Here is a 27,690-nt window from a genome sequence, read left to right as displayed (position 1 = left end):
ATAATTTCCATTTTCAGATCTTCAAGTTTGCTGACTCTTTTCTTCTGATTGCTCAAATTACCTTCAAATCTCTTGTAAATTTTTCATTTCAGTTACTGTATTTTTCAGTTCCAGAATTGCTTTTATAGATTCTTTGTAGATTTTCTAATATCTTTATTGCTTTTCCCATTGTGTTCACACATCACGTTTTGTTTTGTTTTGTTTTGTCTTGTTTTGTTTTTTGGGCAGTGCCTCACGGCTTGTGGCATCTTAGTTTCCCGACCAGGGAATGAACCCAGGCCCTCAGCAGTGAAAGCATGTAGTCCTAACCACTGGACCACCAGGGAATTTCCCACACATCATTTTCTTAACTTTCTGTACATCACATCTTCCTTTAATTCCTTGAGCATTTCTTTCTTTTTCTTTTGGGGAGGCGGTGGGGTGGGAGCTGCGCCACGCAACATGGGGGATCTTAGTTCCCCGACCAGGGATCTAACCCATGCCCCCTGTATTGGAAGCATGGAGTCTTAACCACTGGACTGCCAGGGAAGACCCGAGCATTTCTAAGATAGTTGTTTTAAATCTTTTTTAGTATATCTGCCATCAGGTCTTTTCAAGGAACGTTTGTTGATTTATTTTTTCTTTTGAATGGGCTATATGTTCCTGTTTCTTTGTATGCTTTCTGATTTTTTGGAACACCAGACATTTGAATCTAATAATATTATAACTCTGGAAATCAAATTCTCCTTCCTCAAGGTTCGCTGGGGTTTGTAATTGTTTTTGTTTCATTGTTGTTAGTGTAGGCCGAATCTGTGCTGAGGATCAACCTGAGGCATAAACTTAAGGTCTTCCTCAGGTCTGTCTTCTGAATTTTTCCCTGGGTATGCGTGGTCACTTTCTAATTCCCCTGTATATGCAGTTTTTTTGAATATCCTCATCTTTAATCTGTTTTCCAATGGGAAAAGTAGAAAACTGAAGGGGGCAGAAAAAGAGTGCTGGCCCTTTAAATCTTTTGGCAGTCATTCTGGCAGAGAAAAAGAGCTTGCAACAATGAGGGGAGATGCGACAACAATAGCCCTCAGACCCACCTACTTGCCTGAACCTCTGTGATAAAACCAGCAATCAGCAATCAGAGCACAGATCCCTGATACTTGCGGAACAGGGTCCTTTTGGTCCACTCTGGCTCCCACAAGCTGTTTGCAACCTACTCCAGGAACACATGCACAGCTGACTGCCATATACCTGGGGATGGGAGATTGGTAGCTGCGATGGTGCTAAGAGCTGGAATTGGCTAACATAAACTGCAGTTTTCAGTCCATGTCTTCCCTTTAGAGTTGCAAGCCTTCAACACACTCCAGTTCCAGAGTAATTACATTAGACAGGTTTACCAGCACAGTTGTTGGCTATGTGGGGACACAGATACCTGATATTTCCTACTCTGCCTTCTTCCCAGAATCCTTCTTCATGGTCTTTAGTAACGACAGCCCAACAAGTTAGAGCTGGGTGTGAATGAAGAGCCTACAGACATTGAGAACTTAGTAATGGTCGGGATGGCAGTAATGAATTGTTGTGGTGCCTGTTTCAGTTATCCAGAGACTATTTTCTTGGTCTCTTCTTCTCAGCCTTGTTTGGTTTAAGGGAGGTCGTCAGGCAGGGGACACCTGATGAGTGGGTGTTTTGTAGTTTCTTTCAGGAGGCACAGTCATGGTAAAGACAAAGTCTGTAGTGTGAGAAGGGCTCTGTGATCCAGACTGCAGTTGTATGAGGAGTATGTCCCTGGATAATAGGGCTCTGAGGACATGAGTAGAAATTATGCTCCTATTACTAGACAAATATCCTTGTAGCTGGTGTGATATCAACTAACTTTCAGATGTCAAATCTTGTATTGGTTTCTATAATTCAAAGTCACTTTTTGGCAACAAAGACCAAAAGGATCTTCTAGGTCCTTTGGAAACCCCTTAGCCCTGGGCCAGTTGTTCTCAGCACACCTTAAACAGTAAGCAGTAGTCCCTCACATTTAAGCAATCAGTGCCTATCTTCTCTTCAGCACCAATAAGTGCCATCCACAGCAAACCTCCAGTTAAAATAAGAATGTGAAGAATGGGCTCATGGAAGATCCCAAGGGCTGAGCAGAGACCACAGGTTAGAGGATTGTTGTTTCCTTCTTTTCCTACTTTGTCTTGTAGTCAATCTGGGACAACTTTTCCCTTTCACCTTTGTCTCAGGTGTTCAAGAATTTTCATTGGCCAAAATACTACTAAGAAATCCTTTCTGCTCTCTCTCTAGGAAGATAGAGATGCCAGGTTCCTGCAGGTGATGAAGTAGGATAAGGGCGAAGTTGTCGAGAAAGTTTATTCCTACTTCTGCTTGATATAATTACAATGCAGATTATCTGTTTCTTTTATATCAGACTATAAGTACTACTAAAGCAGGAATGGTATCTGCCTATTTCACCCCTGTATCTAGTGCTTAGAATGTAGTACATGCTCAAAGAAAACTTTTGAATGAATGAATAAATTTCTACTAGGATTAAAGAATACAAGAAGGCCAGTGTGAAAATTCTCAGCACAATTTTGGGGAACCCTGCTTAGTGCACTATAGGAGTGGGGAAGACATGAGTTAAAAGCCTTCTAGATATTTCTAGGATGTTCTGAAAAACGCCAAATAGTAACAAATCAGTCTTAGGAGAAATCATCCTTTCAGTAAGTCATTGTAGTATCCTTCCAGTTTTCAAAATTGTAGCAAACATTGAAAGAAGGAAAGCTGATCTAGGAGGCAGTCATTTCTGTACTAAAAAGAAAAGATCAATCAAATACTACTGGTCCTGTTCAGTGGCAATTCATGTTGACATTTAAAGGAAATACAAATTTTAAAATATCAAGAACCTCATAAGCATACGCCCTAGGAGTCTTATTCCAATTTTTAATTCTAATGAAAACATGGAGATGGAACTTCATCTGATTCAGCTCAAAGGATATTACAATAACCTAATATGATAATGACAAAAGAATGTATCAGAATCTTGTCTTCTACTAAAGAACAGACATCACCTAGTAGGTATTCCCCACAAAAAAAGAAAACCAGGGAAAAAAAATCTGATGAGAAAAGTGACATCAAAATGTTTTTCAAATGCTAAAAGTTGAAGTTTAAAAAAATCGCCTAAATTTTGCCCTAATGCTACAATTTCCAAGAGGTCTAAAGGATTATTATATCAGCATCATCTGGGTATTGATAAAGACACATATTCCTATTCAGAGGTCCCACTCTATGCCAAATGAATCTGAATCTCCAGGAGTCAGGTCTGAGCATTGAATAGTGTCTACACTCCCCAGGTGATTCTGATGCAAGCCAGTTTGGAGAACTAACTCTTAAAATGTCAGAGTCTTCACAATATATCTTTCTTTTCCTTCATCTCAGTAGTTGAAGTCAGCTTCCTGCAGCTTCCTGTGATTTCTTTTACCTACTAGCAAAATTTCTGTGTTTCCTTTTATCTACTAGTTGCTTACCTTAAAATGACATTTAATCAGAGTGTGTTATCTTATAGAACCATGAAATTGAGGTGGGAGAAGAAACAACACAATATTTTGGTTCTCTCCACATTGGTTCTTTAGATCTTGCTTTGTTATATTAGTTCAGGTATTCTCTCAGACAGAACAACAGACATAGAAATATTCAAATGCAAATCTGTATGTAACACACATCCCTGGCATGGAAGATCCTAGGATACAGTTTTTTGGAACGGTATCACAGCTCCTTGGATTGAGCCTTGACTGAGGATTTTCCTACTGATAAGCTTGACATGAAGTTCTTGGCCCAAAGCTTTAGGTAGATTTTAATTAAGAGTAAGAATCTAGGCTTAGAACAGAGATCTAGGTTCAAATCCCAGCTGCAACACTAATGTAAGTTTAGAAAAAATTGCTACATTTTTGTTCAAATTTAATTGTGATTTAGAAAAAATTTGTTTCATCTTTCCACATCTAGATTTTATTAAGTGAAAATCTCTATCTCTATACACTATCTCCTATAGAATAATAATAGTAACAGCTGATAATCGTTAGTGCTGTGTTAAATGAAAGATGAATAGGAAAGCAACTTTTTTCTTATCCATTAAAGAAATATTGGTGATCATGCAACTGCCATAGCTTCTAGCCATAATAGGGAGTAGATTGAGTATTACATCTCCAGGAAGAAGACAAACTGATAGTTCTAGTAAAATATTTTTTTCAGAATCAGATCAAAGGAAAAACAACAAAATTTAGATATCCTTGTTTAAAAAGTAAGCAATACCATTTTATTATGAACTGTCTACCTTAGTTGAAGAAGGTGTCTTTTGACTGTGGCAGATTGTATTTTCCAGTATTGGCCGAAATAATATTTCCCATCCCATATATTTTTTTAAATCTTGCCATATTCCCATTAAGGGAATATGTGTTAGTTATGACCCCACAGTTATGTACTTTACTGACATTACAGAATTCTCATATCAGTTCCCTGGTGTATTGCTCAGACTAAGGGTAAAATTACTCTGGTTATGTAAACACACGTCAGCTAGGGGTTAGGGTAGGTGGCCAGGGTGCAGGTAGGTGGTGGGGAAAGTCAGCAATAGAGAGTGAAATTAGTCTCATATTTTCTGTGACTCAGATGGAAATACAATAGATAATTAGGAATTTAATATGATCAAACCATACATCTTACTATAGATTTGATGTTTTCATGTTCTTGTACCATGTTTCATGATAGGAAAGTTTTAATTTGAAAACATGACTAAACAATCACTCTGAAAAAATTTTCATGAACGATAGAAACAAAAATGAAATGATACTAATAATAATCCCAAATATTAATCAACAAAATATGAAGAAAGAAAGCCACGTACGTTCTCAGTGAGCTCATATGAAATCCTCAGAGATTAAACTTTCAGTGTATGCAATCTTCCTACTCTGTCCTCTGAACTCCCAGAGCATGCAATCATTTGGTCAGGAAGTCTGTGTTCATGTCCACAGTGTCACACATTTTGCCTGATGCTAAGGACAGAACGATGACAGATGCTGTCCTTGCCCTCTGAGTTCATGTCATCAGTATAGTTCATATAATATCAGGTTGTGGCTCACTGTATATGTGTTAAGGAAGGGCCCAGGTCTTCTTCACATTCGTTCACAGTAATCAATTTTAATTGTAGCAAAAAGTTTAAATGGTAATTTTTTCTTGAAAATGTGGTCAGGGGAATAAAGGGAAATGAGATTAGATAAAAAGAATCCAAATTGTTGCACTTTAACAAGGTACCAACATTTCCTGATTGACCACCCTGTGCCAAACGTCATTCCAAGAACTTTGTATATATTCCATTGTTCAGTCCTCACCCCAATCCTGTAAGGCAGGAAGGAAACTAATCTCACTAAGGTTTACAGAAGTTGATTCCTTACACCCTTCTGACTCATCCTCCTCACTGCAGCCAGGTGACCTGGTCTGGTCACTCATTGGCTTAGCAGCCTTCCATGACTCTCCACTGGCCTTGGAATAATGTCTAAAACCCTCAACTGACTACTATTGGATCTGGTATTTCTCAAAGTCTCCAGCCTCATTTCTTGCCTCTCTTTCTCCTACTCTCTTCTCTCTTGGTATAATGCTTTTCCTTCAGTTCCTTAGCACTCACCATGTCCTTTTTCATATCCTGCCTTTCCATAGGCTCTTTTCAAATTTGGAATGCTGTTCATTAACTGTTGAATGAATGAGTGAATGAATAAGGGGTATTGGAGGTATCAGGATAGGATCCTGTTCAGGGGAAATATTAGGAGTAGTAAGGGGATTAGAGAATTAATCACAAAATTCTGATAATAGATGAGTTCTTGTCGATTGCAAGATGTAGCACATCTAGAACCCAGTTCTTGATTTCTTCTCTTTACTAGAGCCTGCTCTTCCTTCAAGCCTCAGCATTAGTGCCACTTTCTCTAGGAAGCTTTTCGATTCCCAAGGTAGTTAAAACCCCTGCTGTGTGCCATAGAGCTACCTATATACACTTACCTTCTATAATGCTCATTATACTTTGATGACACACATTTTTATGTCTTTCTTGTTTGCTTCTCTACCCCCAGCACATAGCATTGTAAACACTACTGGTGGTTATTCGCTCTATGTATTGATTTATTTAAATTACACACAATGACACCAGAATACACAGTTGATTCTCATTGGTTTGGTGTTTTGTTTGGCCATTTGTATCTTTCACATAGCATTATGGAGTGGTTGGAGATTCTATAAATCCTCTACCTTCTCTTCCAGGGTGATTACAACTGGTCAGGGATTGGAGCTACTCTCAAGTATAAAATGATATTATCTAATTAAATAAGAGAATTAAAATAACAATGATTCTGATTCTCTAAATGTCCCTCTGGGCACATGCTCTGTTGGAGCACATTTCTTTATTTTCCTTTCTTTTACCTTCTCATCTCTTCACTCTTTCATCGCTAATTCCTATCCATCTTCTACATGTCAGCAGGGCTATCACTTCAGACAATGTGCACCTAGGCTATCTAAACGACAATCATATTCCCAGTGTCAAGTAAAAGGGTACTTGACAAAAGGTAGGAGCTCAATAAACGCTGCTGAATAAAAGAGTGAGTGAGTGAGTAAATGAAGGTGTGTTGGGGAGATTCAGGGTAGGATATTGTTCAGGGGAAGATCAGGAATAAAGAGATGAGGAAATCAATCACAAAGTGATGTTGTGTTCTTTGACATTTAAACTTTTCAAAAGATGAAGCACACCTAGCACCCAGATCTTAGTCTCTCAATATTATTCTCTAGTAAAATGGAGCAGAAAGCCTTAAAGAAATGGCTGATTCTAAGGCTGGGGCAGGTAAAATATGAACCTGGAGCATCATGTAGGGCTAGAAAATAAAGAAGTGCTCCAGTGGCCATAAGTGTGGGCTGAACTTAGTGATTCTCATCTAACAGACAGAATATGGAAAAGGAACCAGAGTAACTTTAATAACAGGGGGAACCTGGCAGATGCTACCTTAACCAAGTGATCAAGGTTAACATCACCAGTAATACATGTTGACATCACGGACTCCCTGATGTGATACAATGAGAAACACACCTCTCTTCTGAGGTATTCTTCCAAAGAACCGTAACCTCAGTCTAATCACAAGAAAGCATCAGATAACCTAAGCAATAGCTGACCAGTGTATTCAAAATGTCAAGGTCGTGAAAAACAAGGAGTGACTGAGAAACTGTAAAAGAATCAAAGGGGACTAAGGAGATATGAAAACTAAATGCAGCATGGTTTCCTGGAACAGAAGAAGGATAATAGTGGAAAAACTGGTGAAATCTGAATAAAATCTAAACTTTAGTTAATTTCATTCTACCACTTTTAATGTCTTCGTTTGATAAATGGGCTGTGGTTATATAAGATCTTAATACCATGTGAAGGTGGTTGAAGGGTATATGGGAATTCTGTACTATGTTTGCATCTCATCTGAAAAATCTAAATTATTTCAAAATCAAATTTGAAAAAAAAGAGGTTGTACACGGTTTGACTGCAGTGTCCATTTAAGGGGAGTGTAGTGAGGGGAGCAGGGAAGTTTGCCTGACTTGGGGTCCATGAATTCTTGGCTCTCTAGCATTGCATACACCACTACCCTTAGTGCATAGTGTTTTCAGTTTTTTGGAAAGATTTCACACTAAGCACATTTGACCCTCTCCACCAAGAAGAAAGATGGTGTAGGAAGGTGTTTAGGTTCATGGGGACTAGGGTGAGCTTTTCCCAGGCCCTTGTGTTAAAATGTGTAATCTCACATATAATGTCTGAGATCAGGCATCTGTAGAGACTGAAGTGTAGACTCTAAAAGGAGCTGATCTGAAAGAAGACTGTGACATCATTAATTAACACACTAATGAAAGAATCACACAGATGGTAGGCAACCAAGTCCAGAAGAAGGACAGCCAAACTGAATTAGTCAGTATGTTTGCAGCAAGGACCAGGGGGATGTAGGTGCAAGCTGTGTCTCATAAACCAAGATAATAGGATCTTCTCTTTGGTAAAGATCAGTGACTCAGGCTGTTATAGCTCCTGTGCCCTGATTCTGTTCTCTCTAAACAAGTTATTAAAGCATGAAGAAAGAAAATTGATTACCTATGTACTCTGCTAGATAATTTAAATGCTAATGTTTTTTAATTCTCTCAAAACACTATGAAGTAGACATTATTGTCCCAATCTTACAAGTGGGAATGAGAGACCCATAGAGAGATTAAGCTACACACATGGTTACAACGTAAGTAGCAGAGCTGGGATTCAAACCCAAATGTATCTGATGCCCTGACCCAATCTCTTACCAGACCCATTGGGTGAGTACAGAGGAAATGCCCCACAGCCCCCCTGTGCTCTTTAATCATCCTACCTGATGGGAATTCCTCCTCTCTGGGGTTGTGTTTTGGTTCACTCATTGTTTAAAGGCCAAAACCCCAGTTGCCTGTAGTAAATTTATTTATTTATTTATTTTTGGCTGCGTTGGGTCTTCGTTGCTGCATGTGGGCTTTCTCTATTGCTGCGAGCGGGGGCTACTCTTCATTGCGATGTGCGGGCTTCTCATTGTGGTGGCTTCTCTTATTGCAAAGCATGGGCTCTAGGTGCACGGGCTTCAGTAGTTGTGGCACACAGACTCAGTAGTTCTGGCTCACAGGCTGTAGAGTGCAGGCTCAGTAGTTTTGGCGCACAGACTTAGTTGCTGTGCAGCATGTGGGATCTTCCGGACCAGGGCTCGAACCTGTGTCCCCTGCATTGGCAGGCGGATTCTTAACAACTGCACCACCAGGGAAGTCCCCCCAGTTGCCTTTTGAAGACAACAATCTCTATAGTGAATGGACAAGAGGGTTACTCCCCAATATTCATTTCCCTTTCTCTTGGTACTAACCCTGATTTTTGTTGGGTATTTGCGCCAACCCTGCCCAGCCCAAGCACTTTGGCTGAAGCTGACTCCACCCCTGGTCCTTGGCGAAGAACATCTGATTCAGACCAGTGAGATTACTTTCTGGTCACACATTTTAGTGACAGGGTGTGCATGCAAGCAAAATTAGGTGAAGAAGTGTAGGATTTCTTTGCTGGGAGCCTCTGAGAAATATGGCTCTTTGCTTTTTCTTGGTGGAGGGCAGGGTTCAGAGATTTTTTTTTTCCTCTGAGAATGGAATGAGGAATCATGTAGCACAGGGGTATGGGTGAGGAAGCAGGTTGTTGCTATTTAGTCCCAGTGAAGTGAAGTCAGCTTTTGGAGGAAGTGCCATGTGCATCAGACAGGTCAAAATAAACCAAGCTTTTGGTGTTCCCACCTTCCTCATGAGCTAATAAATCCCTTTTATTATTTAATCCAATTTCAGTTGGATTTTCGCTTACTTGCAGCTGAAATCATCTTCACTGAAAACTTCCAAAGTAACTTTTTTCAAAGTCAGTCCATATAATTTATCGTTCATATCAGGACCACTTTGATACAGTAAAGGAGAGCTATTAATCATCTCATGCTGGCAACAGGTGAATCCATCCTTTGTCCAGGATGGCAACTGGGACCATCCTGGACAAACCAGGGATGTGTGGCCCCTCTACCGCTGAGCCATATGCTACTTGCAATTCTGTCAGTGAATAAGCTCTGAACCTTTGGATGAGCACTCTGCTCTATGGATATCAGGGTTTTTTTTTTTAATAAAATAAAATATAACATTCTGTGAATCTAGGTAGTTTCTCCATAATCTGTAATGTTCTGAGCTCCCTTGCTGCCTTGGAAGTCAGAAGGCAGGAACAGGTAAGGAAGGATTCACCTACAGGTTTCAGAGGGAGCACGGTGCCTCTGACACATTGATATCTGAGTTCCAGCCTCCAGATCTAGGAGACAATAAGTTTCTGTTGTTGTAAGTCACCCAGTTGGTGGTACTAGCATACAGCAGCCCTAGGGATCAAATACAGAAGTTAATATGTTAGTCTCAGGATTCTGGGCTGCCCACTCCTACTTTAAACACATTTTTCTTTCATTTTATGCTTCTGCTTAAGGTTTTGTTTGAAAAGCAGGATTTCATTGGCGAAATGAACATGAAACCACAGGTTTAGAGCTTTGAGAGTGTATAAGTTGGACACTTTTAGTTGCAAATGACCAAAGCCGAGGTCAAATGTCCTAAATAACCAAAGAATTTATGGGTCCTATAATTATAAAAGTCTAGAGAAGATGTAAGTTTCCGGTGCAGTTTGACAGAGACATTGACCACGGCTCTGAATCCATTTCTCTGCAGTTTTCTGGAGAGTTCTCATGTAAAGGTTTCGTCCTCAGGCTGCTCCTGTAATGGTGGCAAAATGGCTGCATACTTCCAGCTTCACCTCACAGCACACTATGCAGAGTAAGAAGGAACAACGTTGGGCTTCCCTGGTGGCGCAGTGGTTGAGAGTCCGCCTGCCGATGCAGGGGACACGGGTTCGTGCCCCGGTCTGGGAAGATCCCACATGCCGCAGAGCGGCTAGGCCCGTGAGCCATGGCCACTGAGCCTGTGCTCCGGAGCCTGTGCTCCGCAAGGGGAGAGGCCACAACAGTGAGAGGCCCGCCTACCGCAAAAAAAAAAAAAAAAAAAAAAAAAAAAAAAAAAAAAAAAGAAGGAACAACGTTGACCAGGTATCCCCAGCGAAGGCCTTGAGGTTCTCACTGATTGGACCACACCTGAGCCTGCATTGATCATTTGACCTGTGTCTGGATCCGCTGTGACAGGAGGGAAGGATTCACCCTGATTGGCTTAGCCCACTCTTTCCATTAGCTTTTGCTACATAAAAAAAAATACTCCAAAATTTAGTGTCTCAAAAACACAACAGTTTATTAGTTCATGAGTCTGTGGGTCAGGAATTTGGGCAGGGCTCAGCTGGGATGGCTCACTCTCTTCCATGTGGTGTTGGCTGGGCTCACTCATACATTTAGGGTCACTTGGTAAGTCAGCTCGGGGCCAGCTGGTCCTGGATGGTGTTGGTCCTACATCTGCCAGTCATCTGGGTTGCCTCCGTTCTCTTCTGTGTGTCCTCTCCGCCCATCCAGCTGGGGCATGTTCTCATGCACATAGTGCCTTGTGAAGGTGAGAACAAAGGCTCAAGGACCCTTGACATCCAAACTTGAGACCTGTGTGACATAATTTCTGTCACATTATATTGGTCAAAGCAAGTCCCCACCTCTTGATGGGAAGCTCTGTAAGAATTAGTGATGGTTTAAAATCATCACACCCACCCTTAGAGCTGGGAGAAGGAGAATCATTGTCACCCAAACCACAAAGCTGAACAGAATGGACATTAGGGAGAAAACTGGCCAGAGGCTGGAGAAGGGGCTAAAAGGTAGATTGAAATTAATTGTGAGGGGCTCTGTATGCCTTGCTAAGTGGACTTTATCTTTTAACTTGCAGTTCTCACCCTTTTTCTGTGACAACATAATTAATGATTCTGATGCATTCTCATTAGGAAACATGACTTAAAAGTGAGTCACCATGGCTGTTCATCTCAACCTGAAGATTGGGCATGAATAATGTCTTTTTAGGGGGAACTGCATGCTCCTTCCTCTTGGGGAGTGGGACTGCCTTGGTTGTAACTCACTGTTCCAGGCACTGGGGAGCCACTGATGTCTTGTTCCTAAGTGCAAGGGAGATTTCTGCTCTGAGACTCAGTCTTAAGCTGCTCCAGTAACAGCTCTGAGTTATACTCACACACCTTTCTTCATTTTCCCCAGTGTGCACATATGCCGCTAGTTTGGGATTTTCCTCTTTCCAGCAGCACACGATTCCCAGAAGCAACATTTCTTCCTGCTGGCCAAGTCCTTGGGATCCAGTCTACTTTTTCCTGCTTTCTGGCCTCGACTAGGAGAGCCCCACTGCATACAGTGTGTTTGGACAACAACCAGGGGAGTGGCCACCATCCAATTCTCTTTCCTCCCAGAGATCTCCTTCTTGCAACTGTTGTGGTCTCCAGTGACCAAGCAACATGAGCTTGAGCATATTGACAAGGGGATCTTGTCAGTGCCATCTCTGTGGCATCTGAGCTACAGTTCCAGTGAGTGTTCTGCCACGTGCACATATTTATCTCTGCTTCTGGGCTGTACATAACTTGTACAGGAAACATGGGATTCACCTTATTTGTGTTGAAAATATTTACTGAATGAGTAAATTAATAATGGATGAATAAAAAGGATAACCCTGAGCAGCAACCCTTTTGATGGAAAAGTTTATGGGCATGGAAAATGTCTCCTGATCAGTGAGTCCTCAGAGTCGTGGTTCCCAGGAAGGCACCAGTGCCAGGTGGTATCAGGCATCTTAATCTCGGCTCCCCCCATACACTAGTGGAGGACACCTGAGCCCAGAGCAAGGGTTTGGAACAGAAATTCCCTCTTAAACTGAGTAGGAATAAGGCTCCAAGGAATCTTTTCGGACACTAGAGAAGAGCAAGGGTGAGTGTGCGGAGGAGGAGTGGGAACAGGGGGAAGAGGAGAAGGTTGTAGGAAGTGAACAGGGAAGAGCAACCCGCATCACCTCCCCCTGGAGCCTGTCCTAATAGGAAATCCCACCCTGGAGCCTGCAACCTGGGTTCTGTAGGGCTCTTGGCTGCACCTCCTGACCAGGGGTGTTTAGTTTAAAAGAAGAACTTGAAGCCTTCAGTGTCTCTCACTTAATACAGCAGCTGCTTCAACACCCACTGCATTTAGGCAGCTCATTTCTGGTCCTTCATCCCATCAGAGGCAGCCCTTGTTCACCTCTATTTGTCTAAGGAGCCTGGGTGCCTGCTGCAAAGGGAGTGTATTTAGAGAAAATTATTCAGTTAGAACCAGGAGGAACAAGGGCAGTTTCTGCCTTTGTGTGACAGGCTAATCCCAGGACAGCTCAAAATGGCTGGGATTGTTTAATGTGCAGGATGCATTAGGGCTGTCAAAAGACTGTGGACAGTAAATATTACGGAAAGCATTTAAGGGGTGTGGCCTGACTGGAGCTTCAGCAGCAGCCCTAGGACAGGGAGGAGGCACCTGAGGAGTAGGTGATGGAGGATATGGTGGAGGTGGAGCAGAGTAAGGCAGATCTGGTGGCCCTCATTCAGGCCTGCCTTTCAGGGATTTCTAATACATTGGTTCTCAACTTTGGATGCTCATTGGAGTCTCATGGGACTTTTGCAAAATGCTGATCCCCATTTCCACCTTCTCCACATTTTGATTAAATTGGTCTGCTTTGTGGACTGCGCATCAGGTTTAGGAAGCTCCGCAGGTGAGGAGGCTGTGAAAAGAAATGGAGAGATCTTAACATTTCATAGTGGACAGCTCAAAGGACCCCTCCAGAGCAAGGTTCTCAGGTGAAGCAACAGGCCAAGAGGGAAAGGTCACCTATCCAGATTAATGGCAAAGAAAGGGCCTTCACTTTTATCTCCTGAGTTCCCAGGAGAGTTAATTTTTCATCTACACTCTTCTTTCATTTAATAGTCATAGTCTTGGTGAAATCTCAGTTTCCTTACCTATCAAATGGGTATTATTATCTAATCTACTCATTTCCTATTATTGCCATGAAGATCAGGGTTCATGAAGATGCTTTGCAAACAATATAGAGGGGAGAGAAGAAACAACAGAGATGTTTCTCCACTCCATGGCTTCCCATGCCATCCATGTGCACTTAGAATAAAGTGCAAACTTTACTCAGGCCTACAGACCACCCCTCCGCCCCAACCCCTCTGCTCCCAGCTGCCGCCACATGGTGGGGCTCCTGCCCGCATCTGCAGGTTCAGCTGCTGCCACTCCCCACTGCGTTCACCATGTCTAGACATACTGGCCTCCTCTCTGGCCTGGGACACACTGAGTCCATCTTTCCCTGTGCAGTTTCTATCTCTTCCACCTGGATTGCATGAGCCCTACATTTTGCTGTGTAATCTATCTTTTCTTGTGGTTTTGTCACAACTAATGTTAATGGCTGTGGGCAAAGCAGTGACTGGTCAGTATGGAATTAGAAACAAGAAGTATGGATTTGTGAGTAAAGAGGAAAGAGAGTTATAGAACAGATGATAAGAGGGGAGTGTGGAGTCAAGACGTAATTTTTGCCATGGAAGAGAGACTTGAGCGTGTGTATGTCTCTCAAGGAGGAGACAAAAAAAGGGACATATGTGATGTGGAGGAAAGTGGGATAACTATAGCAATTTCCCTAAGCCCCTTTTAAATGTAGTATCCCTTTAAAGAGATAAGATATATGACTCCTTAGGATTCGGGCTTCCACTTAGTTTCCTTTTTTTACCCCTACCACTTTGTGCCTTCTCTAGTATAGTGCAAATATCTCCTTATCTATCTGTGTGTAAACTGTGAGCTCACTGGGCAGAGGGGAGAGTGATTCAATTAATCATCATTAATTGAATACAATTAATGATGACTGTATCTCAGTGCTGAACACAGAATACAGCCTCCATAATTAATGAATGCATTTATCTGTTGCCTTTTTGTCTAAGTGACATGGGTACCCTGAAGCAACATGAATCCTCAATAAATGAGTAAGAAGGAGCTATTCAAAAGACGTGACAATGAAGTTACAGCAATGTGTAAATGCCAGAAAGAAAGTTTACCAACTTCATATTTTGAAGAGAAGAAGCAGGAGCAAACACAGTCTATTTTTTCTCCTCCCTTATAAGTCCTTGTCTGGTATATTTTACAGAGTTATAATCAAAACATCTACATAATTGGATATTTTGTTTTAGAAAGAGTGTTTTGAACATCTTCTTGCTGTATCTCATATTCTTTATAATTATTATTTTGAGAGATGCAGAATATTCTGTCCAGTTAAGGTACTGCAATTTCCTTCACTGTTTTTACTGTCTATTGTTGGACATTTAGGTGTTTTCAATTTCTGCTGTTTTAGAGAATGCTAGAATGAAGAGCCTCATACATAGGAATTTGCCCTTTTTAAAAAAAATTATCTCCTCAGTTTAAATTACAGTGAATCAAATTACTGGGTCAAAGGGTATGAATATTTTTATGATTCTCAATACATACTGCCACATTCCTGCTTTATATCCACTGTCAAAGATACTCATCAATTTCACTGTAAACAATGATACTGCCCCATGCCTTGAGCACCTCTGGCCCCTCCACGACCGCACCCTGCCGGATTTCAGATACTCAGACTCCACCTTTAATTTCACCGACATTGGTGGCCCCAAAAGATGGGCATGTCTAAAATATCTTGAGGAGGACCTTCAAGACGGCAGAGAAGTAAGACATAGACATCACCTTCCTCCACACAAATACATCAAAAATACATCTACCTGTGGAACAACTCCTACAGAACTCCTACTGAATGCTGGCAGAAGACCTCAGACTTCCCAAAACCCATATGGCTGACAGGGTCTCGGTGCTCTGGCCAGGTGTCAGGCTTGAGCCTCTGAGGCGGGAGAGCTGAGTTCAGAACATTGGACCACCAGAGACCTCCTGGCCCCACATAATATCAATCGGAAAGAGCACTCCCAGAGATCTCCATCTCAACACTAAGACCCAGCTCCACTCAATGACCAGAAAGCTCCAGTGCTGGACACCCCATGCCAAATAACTAGCAAGACAGGAACACAACCCCACCCATTAGCAAAGAGGCTGCCTAAAATCATAATAAGTTCACAGCATAAAAAACACCACCAGACGTGGCCTGCCCACCAGAAAGACAAGATCCAGCCTCATCCACCAGAACACAGACACCAGTCCCCTCCACCAGGAAGCCTACACAACCCACTGAACCAACCTTACCCACTGGGGGAAGACACCAAAAACAACAGAAACTATGAACCTGCAGTCTGCGAAAAGGAGACCCCAAACACAGTAGGTTAAGCAAAATGAGAAGAAAGAGAAATATGCAGCAGATGAAGGAGCAAAGTAAAAACCCACCAGACCAAATAAATGAAGAGGAAATAGGTAGTCTACCTGAAAAAGAATTCAGAGTAATGATAGTAAAGATGATCCAAAATCTTGGAAATAGAATGGAGAAAATACAAGAAACGTTTAACAAGGACCTAGAAGAACTAAAGAGCAAACAAACAATAATGAACAACACAATAAATGAAATAAAAAATTCTCTAGAAGGAATCAGTAGCAGAATAACTGAGGCAGAAGAAAGGATAAGTGACCTGGAAGATAAAATAGTGGAAATAACTACCACAGAATAAAGAAAAAAGAATGAAAAGACTTGAGGACTGTCTCAGAGACCTCTGGGACAACATTAAACGCACCAACATTCGAATTATAGGGGTCTTAGAAGAAGAAGAGAAAAGAAAGGGACTGAGAAAATATTTGAAGAGATTACAATTGAAAACTTCCCTAATATGGGAAAGGAAATAGTCAATCAAATTCAGGAAGCACAGAGAGTCCCATACAGGATAAATCCAAGGAGAAACACACCAAGACACATATTAATCAAACTATCAAAAATTAAATACAAAGAAAAAATATTAAAAGCAGCAAGGGAAAAGCAACAAATAACATACAAGGGAATCCCCATAAGGTTAACAGCTGATCTTTCAGAAGAAACTCTGCAAGCCAGAAAGGAGTGGCAGAACATATTTAAAGTGCTGAAAGGGAAAAACCTACAACCATGATTACCCTACCCAGCAAGGATCTCATTCAGATTTGATGGAGATATTAAAACCTTTACAGACAAGCAAAAGTTAAGAGAATTCAGCACCACCAAACCAGCTTTACAACAAATGCTAAAGGAACTTTTCTAGGCAGGAACACAAAAGAAAGAAAAAACCTACAAAAACAATTAAGAAAATGGTAATAGGAACATACATATCGATAATGACCTTAAATATAAATGGATTAAATGCTCCAACCAAAAGACATAGACTGGCTGAATGGATACAAAAACAAGACCCGTATATAGCTGTCTATAAGAGACCCACTTCAGACCTAGGGACACATACACAATGAAGGTGAAGGGATGTAAAAAGATATTCCCTGCAAATGGAAATCAAAAGAAAGCTGAGTAGCAATTCTTATATCAGACAAAATAGACTTTAAAATAAAGACTATTATAAGAGACACTGAAGGACACTATATAATGATTAAGGGATCAATCCAAGAAGAAGATATAACAATTGTAAATACTTTCGCACCCAACATAGGAGCACCTCAATACATAAGGCAAATGCTAACAGCTATAAAAGGGGAAATTGACAGTAACACAATCATAGTGGGGGACTTTAACACCCCATTTTCACCAATGGACAGGTCATCCAAAATGAAAATAAATAAGGAAACACAAGCTTTAAATGACACATTAAACAAGATGGACTTGATATCTATAGAACATTCCATCCAAAAACAACAGAATACACTTTTTTATCAAGTGCTGATGGAACATTCTCCAGGATAGATCACATCGTGTGTCAAAAATCAAGCCTCGGTAAGTTTAAGAAAACTGAAATCATATCAAGTATCTTTTCCAGTAACAATGCTGTGAGACTAGATATCAATTACAGGAAAAATAAATTTAAAAATTAGAAACACTTGGACGCTAAACAATACACTAGTAAATAATCAAGAGATCACTGAGGAAATCAAAAAATACCTAGAAACAAATGACAATGAAAACACAACGACCCAAAACCTATGGGATGCAGCAAAAGCAGTTCTAAGAGGGCAGTTTATAGCAATACAATCCTACCTCAAGAAACAACAAAAAATCTCAAATAAACAACCTAACCTTACACCTAAAGCAATTAGAGTGAGAATAACAACAACAACAAAAAAGTTAGCAGAAGGAAAGAAATCATAAACATCAGATCAGAAATAAATGAAAAAGAAATGAAGGAAATGATAACAAAGATCAGTAAAACTAAAAGCTGGTTCTTTGAGAAGATAAACAAAATTGATAAACCATTAGCCAGATTCATCAAGAAGAAAAGGGAACACACTCAAATCAACAGGATTAGAAATGAAAAAGGAGAAGTAACAACTGACAGTGAAGAAATACAAAGGATCATGAGAGATTACTACAAGCAACTCTATGCCAATAAAGTGGACAACCTGGAAGAAATGGACAAATTCTTAGAAAAGCAGAACCTTCTGAGACTGAACCAGGAAGAAATAGTATCAACAGGCCAATCAGAAGCACTGAAATTGAAACTGTGATTAAAAATCCCCCAACAAACAAAAGCCCAGGACCAGATGGCTTCACAGGTGAATTCTTTCAAACACTTAGAGAAGAACTAACACCTATCCTTCTCAAACTCTTCCAAAATATAGCAGAGGGACGAATACTCCCAAATTCATTCTACAAGGCCACCATCACCCTGATACCAAAACCAGACAAAGATGTCACAAAAAAAGAAAACTACACACCAATATCACTGATGAACATAGATGCAAAAATCCTAAACAAAATACTAGCAAACAGAATCCAACAGCATATTAAAAGGATCATACACCATGATCAAGTGGGGTTTATGCCAGGAATGCAATGATTCTTCAATATACACAAATCAATCAATGTGATACACCATATTAACAAATTGAAGGATTAAAAACCATATGATCATCTCGATAGATGCAGAGAAACTTTTGACAAAATTCAACACCCATTTATGATAAAACCCTCCAGAAACTAGGCATAGAGGGAACTTACCTCAACATAATAAAGGCCATATATGACAAACCCACAGCCAACATCATTCTCAATGGTGAAAAACTGAAACCATTTCCTCTAAGATCAGGAACAACACAAGGTTGCCCACTGTCAACAAATTATTCAACATAATTTGGGAAGTTTTAGCAACAGCAATCAAAGAAGAAGAGGAAGAAATAAAATGAACCCAAATCAGAAAAGAAGTAAAATTCACTGTTTGCAGGTGACATTAAACTACACATAGAGAATCCTAAAGATGCTACCAGAAAACTACTAGAGCTAATCAATGAATTTGATAAAGTTGCAGGATACAAAGTTAATACACAGAACTCTCTTGCATTCCTATACACAAATGATGAAAAATCTGAAAGAAATTAAGGAAACACTCCCATTTACCACTGAAACAAAAAGAATAAAATACTTAGGAATAAACCTAAGGAGACAAAAGACTTGTATGCAGAAAACTATAAGACACTGATAAAAGAAAGTAAAAATGATACAAACTGATGGAGAGATATACCATGTTCTTGGATTGGAAGAATCAACATTGTGAAAATGACTGTACTACCCGAAGCAATCTACAGATTCAGTGCAATCCCTATCAAAATACCAATGACATTTTTCACAGAACTAGAACAAAAAATTTCACAATTTGTGTGGCAACACAAAAGACCCCGAATAGCCAAAGCAATCTTGAGAAAGAACAACGGAGCTCGAGGAATCAGGCTCCTGGACTTCAGATTATACTACAAAGCTATAGTAATCAAGACAGTATGGTACTGGCACAAAAACAGAAATACAGATCAATGGAACAGGACAGAAAGCCCAGAGGAAAACCCATGCACAGTGCTCACCTTATCTTTGAAAAAGGAGGCAAGAATATATAATGGAGAAAAGACAGCCTCTTCAATAAGTGGTGCAGGGAAACTTGGATAGCTACATGTGAAAGAATGAAATTAGAACACTCCCTAACACCATACACAAAAATAAACTCAAAATGGTTTAAAGACCTAAATGTAAGATCAACACTATAAAACTCTTAGAGGAAAACATAGACAGAACACTCTATAACATAAATCACAGCAAGATCCTTTTTGACCCACCTCCTAGAGAAATGGAAATAAAAACAAAAATAAACAAATGGGACCTAATGAAACTTAAAAGATTATGCACAGCAAAGGAAACCATAAAGAAGATGAAAAGACAACCCTCAGAATGGGAGAAAATATTTGCAAACGAAGCAACTGACAAAGGATTAATCTCCAAAATATACAAGCAGCTCATGCAGCTTGATATCAAAAAAAAAAAAACAACCCAATCCAAAAATGGACAGAAGACCTAAATAGACATTTCTCCAAAGAAGATATACGGATTGCTAACAAACACATGAAAGAATGCTCAACATCACTAATCATTAGAGAAATGTAAATCAAAACTACAGTGAGGTATCACCTCACACCAGTCAGAATGGCCATCATCAAAAAATCTACAAACAACAAAGGCTGGAGAGGGTGTGGAGCAAAGGGAACCCTATTGCACTCTTGATGGGAATGTAAATTGATACAGCCACTATGGAGAACAGTATGGAGGTTCCTTAAAAAACAAAAAATAGCACTACCATATGACTCAGCACTGCCACTACTGGGCATATACCCTGAGAAAACCATAACTCTAAAAGAGTCATGTACCACAGTGTTCATTGTAGCACTATTTACAATTGCCAGGATACAGAAGCAACCTAAGTGTCCATCAACAGATGAATGGATAAAGAAGATGTGGCACACATATACAATGGAATATTACTTAGCCAGAAAGAGAAACGAATTTGAGTTATTTGTGGTGAGGTGGATGGACCTAGAGTCTGTCAAACAAAGTGAAGTAAGTCAGAAATAGAAAAACAAATACCGTATGCTAACACATATATATGGAATCAAAAAAAAAAAAGGTTCTGAAGAACCTAGGGGCAGGACAGGAATAAAGATGCAGACGTAGAGAATGAACTTGAAGACACAGAGAGGGGGAATGGTAAACTGGGATGAAGTGAGAGTAGCATTGACATATATACACTACCAAATGTAAAATAGATAGCTAGTGGGAAGAAGCTGTATTGCATGGGGAGATCACCTCAGTGCTTTTTGACCACCTAGAGGGGTGGGATAGGGAGGGTGGGCGGGAGATGCAAGAGGGAAGGCATATGGGGATATATGTCTACATATAGTTGATTCACTTTGTTATACAGCAGAAACTAACACAACATTGTAAAGCAATTATACTCCAATAAAGGTGTTAAAAAATAAGTAAATAAAAAAATTTTAAAAACAAAGAGCTGTCTGCTACTTCAAATTTGAAAGCAACAATGCAGAAATACAAAGAACATGAAAAATCAAGGAAATATGTCATCCTCAAAAGATATCAATAATTCTCCAACAACTGAGCTCAAAGGTGTGGAACAGCATGATCTAGCTGATAAAGAATTCAAAATAGCTATTTTGAAGAAACTCAGTGAGCTAAAAGAAAACTCAGTAAGACAATTCAATGAAATCTTTATATATATATATATATATATATATATATATGATCAAACAGAGGTTTTTTCCAAAGAGATAGAAACCCACAAAAAAGAAACAAATAGAAATTCTGGGACTGAATAATTCAAGAAATGAGATGAAGAATGCAATTGAGAGCATGTGTAATAGAGCAGATGGAAGACAGAAAAAGTAGCTTAGAGTTTGAAATAACACAGAGGAAAACAAAGATAAAAAGTATTTTAAGGGTGAAGAAGATTGCACCATCAGTGGGAATCCATCCAAAGGACAAATATCAAAATAACCAGGGTCCGAGAAGAAAAGAGAGATAAGGGGAAGAAGGTTTGTTTAAAGAAATAATAGCTGAGAACTTCCCAAACCTGGGGAAAGACTTGTACATCCAAATTCACGAAGCTAATAGATCACCCTGTATTCTCAGTGCCAGAAGACCTTCTCCAAGACACATTATAATAAAACTGTGAAAAATCAAAGATAAAGAAAGAATCCTAAATGTAGCCAGGGGGAAAAAAAGAGTGTAACCTTCAAAGGAACCCCCAGTAGGCTATCCGCAGATTTCTCGTCAGAAACTCTATAGGCCAGGAGAGAGTGGAATGATATATTCAAAGAGCTTAAAGATAAAAATTGCCAACCAGAATACTCTATCCCCAAAGTTATCCTTCAGGTATAAAAAAGAAATACTTTCCCAGACAAACAAAAGCTGGGGAAGTTTATCATCACTAGACCTGACTTGCAAGAAATGCTAAAAGGAGTTCTCAAAGCTGAAATGAAAAGACAAAAATCAGTGACATGAAAACATGAAAGTATACAGCACAGTGGTATAGGTGAAAATAATATGCAGTCAAACTTAGAAAACACTAATTCTATAATAGGATGGCAGGTTAACCACTTAATATAGCATAAAGGATAAAGAGTATTAAAATAACTGTAGTTACTATAATTTGTTAATGAATGTACAGTGTAAAGGAGGTAAATTGTGACATCAAAAATATAAAAGGGAGGGGCTTCCCTGGTGGCGCAGTGGTTGAGAGTCCGCCTGCCAATGCATGGGACACGGGTTCGTGCCCCGGTCTGGGAAGATCCCACATGCCGCAGAGCGGCTAGGCCCGTGAGCCATGGCTGCTGAGCCTGTGTGTCCGGAGCCTGTGCTCCGCAACGGGAGAGGCCCCAACAGTGAGAGGCCCGTGTACCACACACACACACACACACACACACTATATATATATATGTATATATATATATATGTATATATATATATATATATATATATATATATATATGGGAGAAGTAAAAGGGTAGAGCCTTTGAAGGAGGTCAAAGATAAGTTGCTATCAGCATAAAATGGACTGTTTTATCTATGAGATGTTTCACGAAAGCCTCACGATAATGACAAAGCAAAAATCTAGAGTGGATTCACAAAAGAAAAAAAGAGGGGAAACAGAGCATCCCACTATGGAAAATCAACAATTTACAAAGGTAAGTAGAAACAGAGGGAAAAAAGAACAGTGCAAATATAAAACAATGAGAAAGCAATCAATAAGATGGCATTACTAAGTCCTTTCATAGCAATAATTGCCTAAATATAAACTGACTGAATTCACCAATCAAAAGGCAAAGAGTTGCTAAATGGATAAAAAAGGAGACCAAACAATATGCTGTCTACAAGAGACTCACTTAAGCATTAAGGACATATATAGGCTCAATGTGAAGAGATGGAAAAAGATATTTAATGCAAGTGGAAACCAAAAGAGTATCAGACAAAATAGACTTTAAGTGGCTATGTAACAAGAGACAAAGATGGTCATTATATAATGATAAAGGGGTCAATTCATCAGGAAGATATAACATTGTAAATATATGCTCACCCAATATCAGAGCACCTAAATATATTAAGCAAATACTAACAGATCTGAAGGCAGAAATAAATAATACAATAATAGTAGGGGACTTCAATAACTCACTTTCAGCAATAGATAATCTAGACAAAATCAACAAGGTGACAACGGATTTGAACCATATGTTAGACCAAATGCACCTAACAGATATCTTTAGAACATTCCATCCAACAGCAGCAGAATACACATTCTTCTCAAATGCACACAGAACTTTCTCCAGGATACATCATATTATAGGACAGAAAACAAGTCTCAGGAAATTTAAGATGAAAATCATAGTAAGTATCTTTTCTGACCACAATGGTAAGAAACTAGAAATCAATACAAGAGGTAGCTGGAGAATCTGCACATGCGTGGATACTAAAGAACACTCTCCTGAACAACCAATGGGTCAAAGAAGACATCAAAGGGGAAATAAAAAATATCTCAAAACAAATGAAAATGGAAACACAACATACCAAAACCTATGAAATGCAGCAAAAGAAGTTCTGAAAAAGTTTATAGCAATAAATACATATATTAAAAAATGAGAAAGATCTCTAATAACAACCTAACTTTACATCTCAAGGAACTAGAAGAAGACCATATCAAGCCCAAAGTTAGCAGAAAGAAGAAAATAGCACAGATCAGAGTGGAAATAAATGAAATAGAGAGCAGAAAAACAATTTAAAAAGATGAAAGTTCCTCCCTCCCTCATTTTTCCTTCTATTTCTTCTTTCTCGTATCTCATGCACAATAGCCCTGTAATTAGTAAACCATTTCCTTGGAGACAAATAGTTTATTCTTTTTTTACACTTGTTATAACTAAAAAGATAATTATAAACACTGGGCACAGTGCTTGATATATAGGGAAAAAAAGATGAAAGAAACTAAGAGCTAATTTTTCAGAAAGATAAACAAAATTGACATACTTTTAGTGAGTTTATGAAAAAAGATAGAAGACTCAAATAAAATCAGAAATGAAAAAGGAGATGTTACAACTAATATGACAGAAATGTATAGGATCACAAGAGACTACTATGAAGAATTATATGGCAAAAAGTTATATAACCTAGAAGAAATGAATAAATTCCCAGAAACATATGGCCTACCAAGAATGAATCATGAAGAAATAGAAAACCTGAACAGATGAGTAAAAAGATTGAATCAGTAATCAGAAACCTCCCCAACACAGAAAACACCAGGACTAGATGCCATCACTGGCAAATTCTACCAAACATTTGAAGAAGAACTAATGCCAGTCCTTCTCAAACTTTTCCAATAAATTGAAGAGGAAGGAACACTCCCAAAATTATTCTACAAAACCAGCATTACCCTGATACCACAGCCAGATCAGGACACTACAAGAAAGAAAACTATAGACCAATATTCCTGATGAATATAGATGTAAAAATTCTCAAAAAAGTATTGGGTTGTTGGCCAAAAGTTTCCTTTGGTTTTTAAAGTAAAAATAAAAGACACATATTTCATTTTCACCAAGAACTTTATTGAACAACATATTCACCGTGTTGTCCCCCTACCTTCTGCCATTTTTCAGGCAGCTTCATAAGTCCATCTTCCCAAAACTTTTTATCTTTTTGACCAAAGAACTGTTCCAGGTGCCTTTTACAGTCTTCCAGGGAATTGAAATTTTTTCCATTAAGAGAATTTTATAAAGACCAAAATAAATGGAAATCCAAAGGTGCAATGTCTGGTGACTATGGCGGATGAATCAGAACTTCCCAGCCAAGCTATAACAGTTTTTAACTGGTCTTCAAAGAAACATGCGGTCTTGCATTATCCTGATAGAAAATTGTGCATTTTCTATTAACAAATTCTGGATGCTTTTCATTGAGTGGTGCTTTCAGTTGGTCTAATTGGAAACAGTACTTGTTGGAATTAATCATTTGGTTTTCTGGAAAAAGCTCTTAATAGAGGATTCCCTTCCAATCCCACCATGTACACAACATCACCTTCCTTGGATGAAGACTGGCCTTTGGTGTGGTTGGTGGTGGTTCATTTTGCTTGCCCCACAATTTCTTCCATTCCACATTATTGTACAGTATCCACTTTTCATCTCACGTCACAATTTGTTTTTAAAATGGAACATTTTTGTTACGTTTAAGTAGAGAATCGCATGCAGAAATACTCTCAAGGTTTTTTTCGCCTAACTTATGTGGAGCCCAAACACCAAAGCGATTAACATAACCAAGCTGGTGCAAATGATTTTCGATGCTTGCTTTGGATATTTTGAGTATGTTGGCTATCTTCCGCGTGGTATAACGTTGATTGTTCTCAGTTAATATCTCGATTGGATCGCTATTAACTTCGACTGGTCTACCTCACTGTGGATCATCATCCAGTGGGAAATCTCCAGCACAGAACTTCACAAACCACTTTTGACATGTTCGATCAGTCACAGCACCTTCTCCATACACTGCACAAAGCTTTTTTTGCATTTCAGTTGCATTTTTACCTTTCTTGAAATAATAAAGCATAATATGCTGAAAATGTTGCTTTTTTCTTCCATCTTCAATATTAAAATGGCTACACAAAAATTCATCAATTTTGATAAGTTTTTTTTAAATGCACGCTGATATGACAGCTGTCACAATACAGTCTAACAAAATTGATTCAAATGGAGTTAAAGACAACTAAGTGCTACTGGAGCCATCTTATGGGAAAAAACAAAGGAACTTTTTGGCCAACCCAATATTAGCAACCCAAATTGAAGACCACATTAAAAGGATTATACACCATGACCAAGTGGGATTTATCCCTGGGATGCAAGGATGTTTCAATGTACACATATCAATAAATGTGATACAACACAGTAATAGAATGAAAGATAAAAATTACACAGTTATCTCAGTAGATGCAGAAAAAGCATTTAACAAAATACAGCATCCTTTCACGATAAAAATCTACAACAGATTGGGGGTAGAAGGAACATGCCTCAACATAATAAAGGCCATATATGACAGACCCACAGCTAACATTATACTCAGTGGTGAAAAATTGAAAGGTTTTCCTCTAAATCAAGAATAAGACAACGGTGGCTACTCTCACCATGCAGATTCAATGTAGTGCTAGAGTTCCTAGACAGAGCAATTAGGCAATACAAAGAAGCAAAAAGCATCCAATTCAGAAAGAAGAATTGTCATTATCCACAAATGATATGAGCTCATATGAAGAAAATCCCAAAGACTCAACCAAAAAACCCTTGTCACTAATCAATGAATTCAGTAAAGTTGCAGGATATAAAATCAATATACAGAAATCAGTTGCATTTCTATACACTAACAATGAAACATCTGAAATTTTACAAAACCTATCCTATTCACAATAACATTAAAAAAAATAAAATACCTAGGAATAAAATTTAACTAAGGAGGGGAAAGATCTATATAACAGAAACTACAAGACTTTGTTGAATGAAACCAAAGATGACAAACAAATAGAAAGACATCCTGTGCTCATGGATCAAAAGAATTAATATTATTAAAATGTCCATACTACCCAAAGCCATCTATATATTCAGTGCAATCCTTTTCAAAGTCCCAATGGCATTTTTCACAGAAATGTTTTTTAAAAACTTAAAATTTGTATGGAACTACAAAAGACTCCAAATAGCCAAAGCAATCATGAGAAAGAACAAAGCCAGAGGCATCATGCTTCCTGATATCAAACTACACTACAAAGCTCTAGTAATACTGGCATAAAAATAGAATGGAATGGAATACAGAGACCAGAATGCAACCCTCACATAAACAGAGAACTAATATTTGACAAGACTGCTAAGAACACCCAATGTGGAAAGTCTCTTTAACAAATGGTGTTGGGAAATCTGGATAACCACATGCAGAAGAATGAAATTGGACCCCTATCTTATACCAATCACGAAAACTAACTTGAAATGGATAGAAGACTTAAACATAAGACCTGATACTGTAAAACAACTAGATGAAAACCTAGAGTAAAAGCTCCTCAACATAGGTCTTAGCAGTGATTTTTTGGATATGATGTCTAAAGCACAAACAACAAAAGCTAAAATTAACAAGTGGAACTACACCAATCTTAAAAGCTTCTGCACAGCAAAAGAAACAATCAGCAAAATCAAGAGACAACCTACAGAATAGGAGAGAATACTTGCAAACCATCAGTTGGAAGAGTTAATATTAATGATGTATAAAGAACTCATTAAATTCAATAACAAAACTCAAGCAATCCAACTTAAAAAATGGGCAGAGTAACTAAATAGACATTTTTCCAAAGAAGGCATACAGATGGCCATCAGGTACATGAAATGATGCTCAGCATCACTAATCATCAGGGAAATGCAAATCAAAATCATGAGATATCACCTCACACCACTCAGAAGACAAGAGATAACAAGTATTGGCAAGGATGTGGAGAAAAGGGAACCCTTGTGCACTAGTTGATGGGAATGCAAATTAGTGAAACCACTATGGGAAACTGTACAAAGATTCCTCAAAAAATTAAATATAAAACTATCATATGATCCCATTTCTGGATATTTATTCGAAGGAAAAGAACTCACTGTCTTGGAAAGGTATGTCATCCCTATGTTCACTGCAGCATTATTTGCAATAGCCAAGACATAGAAACAACCTTGAGTGTCCATCGATAAATGAATGGGTAAA

This window comes from Hyperoodon ampullatus, assembly GCF_949752795.1.
Source record: "Hyperoodon ampullatus genome assembly, chromosome: 7".
Classification (NCBI taxonomy): Eukaryota; Metazoa; Chordata; class Mammalia; order Artiodactyla; family Ziphiidae; genus Hyperoodon; species Hyperoodon ampullatus.
Note: the sequence above shows the minus strand (reverse complement) of the source record.